The sequence below is a fragment of the Octopus bimaculoides genome, chromosome 8, assembly GCF_001194135.2.
Source record: "Octopus bimaculoides isolate UCB-OBI-ISO-001 chromosome 8, ASM119413v2, whole genome shotgun sequence".
Classification (NCBI taxonomy): domain Eukaryota; kingdom Metazoa; phylum Mollusca; class Cephalopoda; order Octopoda; family Octopodidae; genus Octopus; species Octopus bimaculoides.
In genome coordinates this window covers 42,658,131-42,666,973 of record NC_068988.1, presented here as the reverse complement: position 1 = coordinate 42,666,973, position 8,843 = coordinate 42,658,131, and the positions used below count along the sequence as shown (strand labels likewise).

The 8,843-nt window shown below is 36.1% G+C and overlaps 1 protein-coding gene across 1 annotated transcript in view; it reads right to left on the bottom strand.

Moving 5' to 3' along the window:
• Positions 1-8,374, bottom strand: part of LOC106881246 (guanine nucleotide exchange factor C9orf72) — a 35,939-nt gene extending 27,565 nt beyond the window's left edge. The window contains exon 1 of the mRNA XM_052970075.1: positions 8,120-8,374. The gene's annotated coding sequence lies outside the window, so the exon portion shown is untranslated. The remainder of the gene's footprint in view (positions 1-8,119) is intronic.
• Positions 8,375-8,843: the final 469 nt, after the last annotated feature.

Sequence of the window (8,843 nt, the reverse complement as noted above, 5' to 3'; positions counted from 1 at the left end):
TATATTTATATATACATACATACATACATACATACATACATACATACATACATACATACATACATATATATATATATATATGTATGTATATCAAGTATACCAGTATCACAATGAAGGAACAAGATGTGTGTTTTTGATTTAAAAGTAGAGGGTAGTATCAAATTTAGACTAAAGTCCACAAAGATAAATCAATTTGGCTCTCATTATCTTTTATTTTTTTTATAGAATCCTTCCTTTTCTTGTTCTTTACTTTGTTCAATGTATTGGACAATTTTCAGCATAAATTACAAAACAAATATAAATTGTAATTAATTTGAATCACAGTTACCAATTCATTGGACACCTCTAAAACACATAAATAACGGAGACCACATGATTCTGACTCAGTGTTTGCTCACAAGTCATACAGAATGGCTGCGGCTTCTTGTAAATTTCACAGAGCTAAGTAAATTGATATTTTTTTATCTAGTGTTAGCAAATTTTTAATTATCCATGCCAAAAATTAAGCATATTGAATATTGAATTCTTGAAAAATTTACTCAATGTGTGTTATTTACTTGTATTTTGGTATAAATAAAAAATAAAAATTAAAAAATAGTTTTACTTTTTTATCTATGACTACAGGGGTTAAAGTGAGTTAGTGTTGGTGTGGGGAGGGAAAGAAGAGACTGGAACAGATCAGTTGCCAGTAACAATCATTTTGACTCTTGTAAGAAGCTCAGCTGGAAGTCAGTAGTCAAAGGCATCATCATCATCGTGGAAGAGGTAGACCCAGGAAGACATGGGACAACATGGTGAAGCATGATCTTCAAAAGTTGGGCCGCACAGAGGCAATGACAAGCAACTGAGACCTTTGGCGATATGCCGTGCTTGAGAAGGTTCATCAAGCAAAATGAAATCATAGTCGTGGCCAATGCTGGTATCATGTAACCAGCATCCATGCCAATGACACATAAAAGCACCTGTGCCAGTAGTACGTAAAAAGCATCCATTACACTCTTGGAGTGGTTAGGGTTAGAAAGGGCATCCAGCTGTAGAAAGCAGGCCAAATCAGACTGGAACTTGGTGCAGTTTTCTGGCTTACCAGTTCCAGTCAAACTGTCTAACCCATGCCAGCATGGAAAGCAGACGCTAAACGATGATGATGATGATAATAATGATGACTTTTTCAATGCTCACATGGCTCAGACAGAATTTGTTGAGGCAAATTTTCTACAATTGGATGCCTTTCTTGTCAGCTACACTTTCAAGTTTCCAAGTAATGTAATATTTCCTCAAGAGCAGAAATGTTTTCACAGAGGATTGACAACAAAAGACACTTTACATGACAGTGACGTCAAGGCAAGGAAACAGTAACACAAAGACACACACACACATATATATATGACAGGTTTCTTTCAGATTCCATCAACAAAATAAAAACCACAAGGCTTTGGTTGGCCTGGGGCTATAATAGAAGACACTTTCCCTAATGCCAAGGAGTGGGACTGAAGCCAAAATTATGTAGTTAGGAAGCAAACTTCTTACCAAGCAGCCACATCTCACAAAATTCTGGACTCCTTAAGCACAAGTATCAAGCCAGAGATGGATAAGATATGTTATTGTACATCTAAGATAAAACATCCTCCCAAACCATTACCTACATGATTAGGGCCTCTCTCCTATCTGATGACAGACCTCAAGAAATGTTTTCTACTTGTACCCATTGGCACCGAGTGGGACAATGCAAAAGAAAGTATTGACAGCATCTATATATCAAGAAATGAACAAGAGAGTCTATACATGTTTATACAACTGGCTGAAAATAGTAACCAAATCTTTATTATGCCTGTGTTATTGTCATAAGCAGGAACTAAAACAGAAAAACAGGATATGCTAAGATGAAACAAGAGAACAGGCAAATGACGAACATAATGAGAATAATAACCATTCCAAATTTAGACTTGGTGCTCTCATAACTCAAGTGTTACAGTTAATAAGAGTGTTTCATATAATTTCCTCAGTATGTTACGTCACATTTATTACAGACATGCATATAGTTCAGCAGATAGCACAAACTATATTACTTAAAGGAAAAAAATATACTACAAGGTAACCTGGTAATGATGCATTATGGAAGCCAAGTGAATTAATTATATAAGTAAATGTTATACAAGTGAACTGCTATTACCTTTATGAATAGTGATGAAGTGTAAAGCAAAATTTACCTCACTATATGACTAGAATAATTGAAAGCATTTAATTAACTTCATGAAAGTGGTAATAATATTAAAATAATAATATTGGGATGGGCTACTTGACTGGAAGAAGATTCTAACTGGGCCCCACCTGCAAGGTCATGCGCTGTTTATCTTGATATGACATCACCATATCATGCACATATAGTTGTGATGCACCCTTATCACACAGGCTGTCATGATGGGTATATTGGGCTTTGTATATCTGTACTCCAGTGTCATTTTGATAGCATGCACTGTTCTCTCACTCAATAATAATGATAATAATAATAACAAGAGCACTCAGAGAGCACAGACCACAGCCAAGGCAACACCAATGTCCTCTCAACAATTAGCCGGAAATGATTTTTTAAAATGAGAATATCTAAAATAAACTCGATTACTCTCACAAACAAGGATACTAAAAATGAACCCAACCACTCTCAAAAATTAAGTAAAAAAAAAACAGGAAAAATAATCCAGAATCCTTTTCCGGTACTGGATTGATCCTAAAATCTAATCAGTTCCTGCCAGTCATGAGGCCAAACATCCCTGAAAGTTTCATCCGAATCAATCCAGAGGTTTTTGTGATATCTTGTCCATAGACAAACAAACACAACTGAAAACAATACCTAGTGTGCGTTGGATGGTTTCACAGGAGCTAACAAATCAGAAAACTACACCAAGGTCTAATGTCAGCTTTTGCATGGTTTCTATGGCTGAGTGCCTTTCCTAACGCTAACCACTTTACAGAGTATTGAGTGTTTTATACGTGATACCAGCACTAGCACAGTTACCAAGTAATTTGCAAGACAAGATCACTCAACCAAGGTCGACGAGTAGTATTGAAGGAGGTGGTTTTATGCCAGGTGGGAAGAGGTTAAGAATGATAGCAGGGACAAGAATAAGTATCTTGCTCTGAGAAGATACATGACCACCCCAGTTGAAAGAGAAGGAGGATGGTCTTAAAGATATAAACAGAAACTAGAAAACTCATGGGTGATGTTCAGTTTTATACTTCATTACTTGTGGCAAGCTACTGAAAGGGATTAATTCAATAAAATACCTGTTCCTCTTTTGTGTTGTTGGCACTCCGTCGCTTACAACATCGAGGGTTCTAGTTGATCCGATCAACGGAACAGCCTGCTCGTGAAATTAACGTACAAGTGGCTGAGCATTCCACAGACACGTGTACCCTTAATGTAGTTCTCAGGGATATTCAGTATGACAAGGCTGACCCTTTGAATTACAGGCACAACAGAAACAGGAAGTAAAAGTGAGAGAAAGTCGTGGTAGAAGAGTACAGCAGGGTTCGCTACCATCTGCTGCCGGAGCCTCGTGGAGCTTTAGGTGTTTTCGCTCAATAAACACTCACAATGCCCAGTCTGGGAATTGAAACCGTGATCTTATGACTGCGATTCTGCTGCCCTAACCACTGGGCCATTGCACCTCCACCTGTTCCTCTTTAACATTTAATAAATAAAATATACACACAAATAAATAAATAAATAAAATATACAATTTATAAATGGATATTTAAACTATGTAGATTCCTACTCTGTATTCAGTGAACTAAGCAACTTGTTAGTGTTTCCACAGATATGCAGACAGAGTGGAAGTATTATAGCTCAGCTATGTAAATGTCATGCTAGTTTTATTCTTGAAATTCAGACAGTGAAAGTACTAGAGCAGGCTGATACAGACACTGCTTATTATATTAATTGATATTGGAAGTAGACATCAACAAAGTGTTTCTAAAGTGGTCATTTGAGCCACTAGCAATACTAGTAAAATCTCTAGTCCTCGATACAGGATGTCTGAAAACAGTACAGGATGGTCATAGCCGGAACAAGTTTCATCAAAGCCTGGATATATTATGTCTATCTTTTATCTTTTCTTTGTTTCAGCTGTGAGTCAGCAGCCATGCTGGGGCACCACCTTGAAGAATTTTAATCAAATTAATCAACTCCAGTCCTTATGTTTTTTGTTTTCTTTAAAAGTCTGGTACTTATTCTATCAAGCTATTTTGCTGAACTGCTAAGTTACAGAGACAGAAACACATCAACACTGGTTGTCAAGCAGTGGGGGTACAAACACAGACACACACACACGTATATATATATATATATATATATATATATATATATATATATATATAAACAAACCTGAAAGGCTTTGCAAGTTACAGAGAGAAAGCTACTATGGAAGGCTCATAGTATAATAACTGTATATCATAGTGATAGTTATTCTCTGATTTGAAGCGAGAATTTTTAAATATAAACAAATGACTGAAAAATGATGAGCTAACATCAGGCTAAATCGAACTCACAGATCAATGCTTTCATGGCTCCTTGTATATCTGATTGGCCAAACGCTTACCCATCAATTTCAGTCAAATTTAGTTAATATATATATAAACTGTCTTGATACTACATAAATAATATTTTTATAAACAAACCCGAAAGACTTTGCGAGTTACAGAGAGAAAGCTACTATGGAAGGCTCATAGTATAATAATTGCATATAATATATATCATAATGACATTTATTCTCCGATTTGAAGCAACAATTTTTAAATGTATATATGTATGTATGCACACACAACAGGCTCCTTTCAGTTTCCATCTACCAAATCCACACACAAAGCTTTGGTCAGCCCAAGGCTATAGTAGAAGACACTTGTGAAAGGTACCACACAGTGGGACTGAACTCAGAGCTATATGGTTGGAGAACAAACTTACCACACAGCCACACCATATGCAAGGTGCGGTGTATAAACTGTCATCTAAATTACACAACAATGAAAATAACACTGAGACCTCATTTTAGCAGAAATATTTACCCAAATTACATAAAAATATCTTGAAATACTAAAGAGTAAATTTATTCAATAAAATTGCCATTGGCTTCGACCACGGCCTCCAGATGACTTCGGAATCTCCTGCAACTCTTCTCAATAGTCTCCTTGTTTAAGTTGGTGAATGCTGCCATAATCCTTGCCTTCAGTTCAACGATGAGTTTTGTTGGTCTCTTGCTCAACTGCGCCCCACACATAATAATTAAGGGAGTTGCAGTCTGAGGAGTTAGGTGACCAGATGTTAGAGGTGATGTGGTCGCAGAAATTGTCTGACAGCCATGACTGGGTCCTCCTGCTTGTGTGGCATGGTGCAGAGTCCCAGCAGCCACATTCTTGACCCAGGGCAGTACTACCACCTCCAGGCATTTGATGTAGGCCTCTGTGTTGAGTTTAAAGCCATATGAGAAGATGAATGGAGGCATAATATTGCCATCATGAGTGATCACTCCAAACATAATGATGTTGAGTGAATGTGATTTTTATCACTCTTAGTACATGTCCTCAGAGTGACACCCAAGTGGGTGGATGTCTTTGTCTTGATATCACATGATGGTTGTAAACAAGAGTCATTTATCTTCTGTTAAAGATATGTTTAGCTATAGGGAAATATTAGCTTGCTCACAAACAGGAAGAACATCCAACTGTAGAAAATTTGCCTCATTGAATTCCATCTGATCATGCAAGCATGGAAAAGTAGACCTTAAAACAATGTTAATATATATATAATTACATATAATCATTAAGATATACTATACTTGATGATCATGGCCAAAATATTTATTACTACAAGCCAACTCTGGAGTTTTTATGCTGTTGCTTGACTTGCTAGAAATAGCAGCTAAATGTACCTCAAATCACATTTTACTGCTTTGAAAAGGTAAAAAAAGAAAAGTTACAGATGGTCAATCAAGACTTTTTTATCTTAAAAAATTCTTCAGTATTTTCAAAATTGATTGAAACAAAAGCCTGTGATTCAACAGAAATACACTACAAATACAATAACAAAAGGATGGCAGTTTCTTATAGACATCAAGTTGAGCAGGTATGTGTAGAAAATATTGACGGGCATGGCTGTGTGGTAAGAAGTTTGTTTCCTATCCACATGGTTCCAGATTCAGTCCCACTGCAAGACACCTTGGACTTGGACTTCTACTATAGTCTTAGGCTTACCAAAGCCTTGTGAGTGGACTTAGTAGAAAGAAACTGAAAGAAGCCTATTATACATGTGTGTATGTCATTGCATCTGTGTTTGTCTCCCACCACCGCTTGGCAACTGGTGTTGGTATGGTTACATTCTCGTAACTTAGCAGTTTGGCAAAAAAAACTGATAACATAAATACTGAACTTTGAAAAATAAATACTGCAGTCAATTCAATAAAAATTCTTCAAGACAGTGCCCCAGCATGGCCACAGTCCAATAACTATAACAAGATAAAAGATACCAAGAAAAGTGATTTTGATATGTTTTAAAATTGTTAAAATGGTACTTCTCCAATGAAATTGCTTCAATTTTAACATAGTCTCATATCAAGTCACTGGTTAGACAAGTATAACTTCAAATTTAAATTATTGTACATGTACATGGTGATTCTATCATCACTGCTTTTAGCAAATACCAGAAAATCTATGATTCACTGCGGAGGTTTCATAAGATCAAAACATGCTTGGAGTTGTCTTAATCAGGCTTGCTGAAATTAGTTTATGGCTAATAATAATATTAATCTTTAACCATTTCTAGTATTTTATACTCCCTGCTTTAAATATATCAACAACACCTCGACACTTGAATATACTTAAATCATACACACAAACACACATGTAAATGTTTAACCATACATACACAAATGTTATTATTTAGTGATGGTTTGGTGAAATGTTAGAGTGATGGGCAAACTAGTTTGTAGTATTTAATTACAGACCTTTATACTCTGAGTTCAAATCCTGACCAAGTCAACTTTGCCTTGCATCCCTCCGGGATCGATAAAATAATGTTCCAGTAATCGACTAACTGCCCTCTTCTCAAAAGTGTTGGTACCTGAATTACAATCATTCAATTTAAGGAAACTGTGTCCATAAATGTTTCAGGTACTGCCACATAAACACAAACATGCAACGCTTGGAGGTTTGAGATTGGCCTTATTACTTTTAAAACAGAGTTTGAAAAGCTGTTGTTAACTTAAATACTAATCATGTAGTAGTACAGTGTAGTATGATAATATATATTTTGCTATAGTACTAAAGTCTAACTATAAAGATAAACTCTAGCGTAAAAATTGTGACACTACAATCCTTTTCAAGAATGCAACAAGTGTGTGCATGCATGAACGAGATTAAGAGTCGGAGATGTATAAACAGGATGGAAGTTGCTGTTTAGTCCGTGGTCAACCTTGGTACGGAAGAGCGATGGTCAAAGGTATTTCAGCTGTGATCGTCTAGACTTTTGTTCAAATAATGCGTGTAAGCACAACACTATACAAAGTGTCCTTAGTTTATTTGCTTGGTGTGTTGGAGTGACGATAGTGTGACTGGAGGGAGATTAGGTGGCTGTTTCTTGCAGGTCAAGTAACCATGTATGAAACTCATACATGGTTATTCTACCAGCTCAAGTGTAGATGTGGAGAAGATACAAGAAGAAAAAAAGAATAGAGATTGAGAGAGAGATAAGAGACAGAAAGGGGATGAAAAACTGTTAATCACAGGGAGAGAAATTTTGAAAAAATAGAGAGAGATGTATAGGAAGGAGAGAGATGTATAGGAAAAAAGAATGACGTTGAATGATGAGAGATAGAACGACAAAATGATAGTGGAAAAGTCGAGGGACAGAGAGGAGCAAAATGTAATGAGAAAGAGCGGAAAAGATGAGATGAGAGATATAGATAAATAAACACAAAACAAAAAAACATAAGAGCGAATGAAGTCACGGTTGTAACTGAGTGAGCGGGTGAAACGTAAACAGAAAGAATGAGAGAGACATGCTAATGAATTATATAGAAAGAAATAATATGGTCTGAGTTTATTAGACAGAAAAATGTGAATTCAACCGTACCTGGAGATAAACAGTGGCTCGTCCATTGAGTAAAAATGCTGTCTGAAGTTACTGTTGACTGATTCCTCGAATATGTCAAGCAAGCATGTGACACACAAAACAACATAGGATGAAAAACAAGCGAAAACGGTAAAAGAGAATGAGTAAGTGATTCATGCATGTAAATAAAGGTCTTTATAAGAGCCGTGCCTGTCCAACACAAGTTGCTTCAATCGTCACTTCCGGTTCGGTCTCATTCGTATGTAACCGGATTTTTCTGCAACATCCGCTTTTGACGAATTACTTCAACATTAACTGTTTCCTTGTAATATGCTGTTGACTAATCGTTTCAACAGATGGTCTCCTAAAATATTCTCTCCTATCTTCTTAACCACCTGTTCTCTCTGGTTCCTGTTAATTGAGATAGTAGACGTGAGATTCAGGTGATTACTAGATTTCATACTTTGTCCTTCATTTAGCTTTTAGTCTTACACCTTTTTAAATTGAGGCTTTCTACAATCGGCCTTAATTGCTGGTCGTGACAAGTCGCAAGTTTTCCAGATAAAACTTTATAATGCAACTGTAAAATAATGGGTTATGTAGCTAGATTACCAATTTCTATTTAATCTTTAAGTTTAGTTTTCGCTCTTCGAAATCTTTTAAAAGATTACATTTAAAGTCGGAGTACATGGAGATATTTATGCAAACTAATACACACACACACACACATATATATATATATATA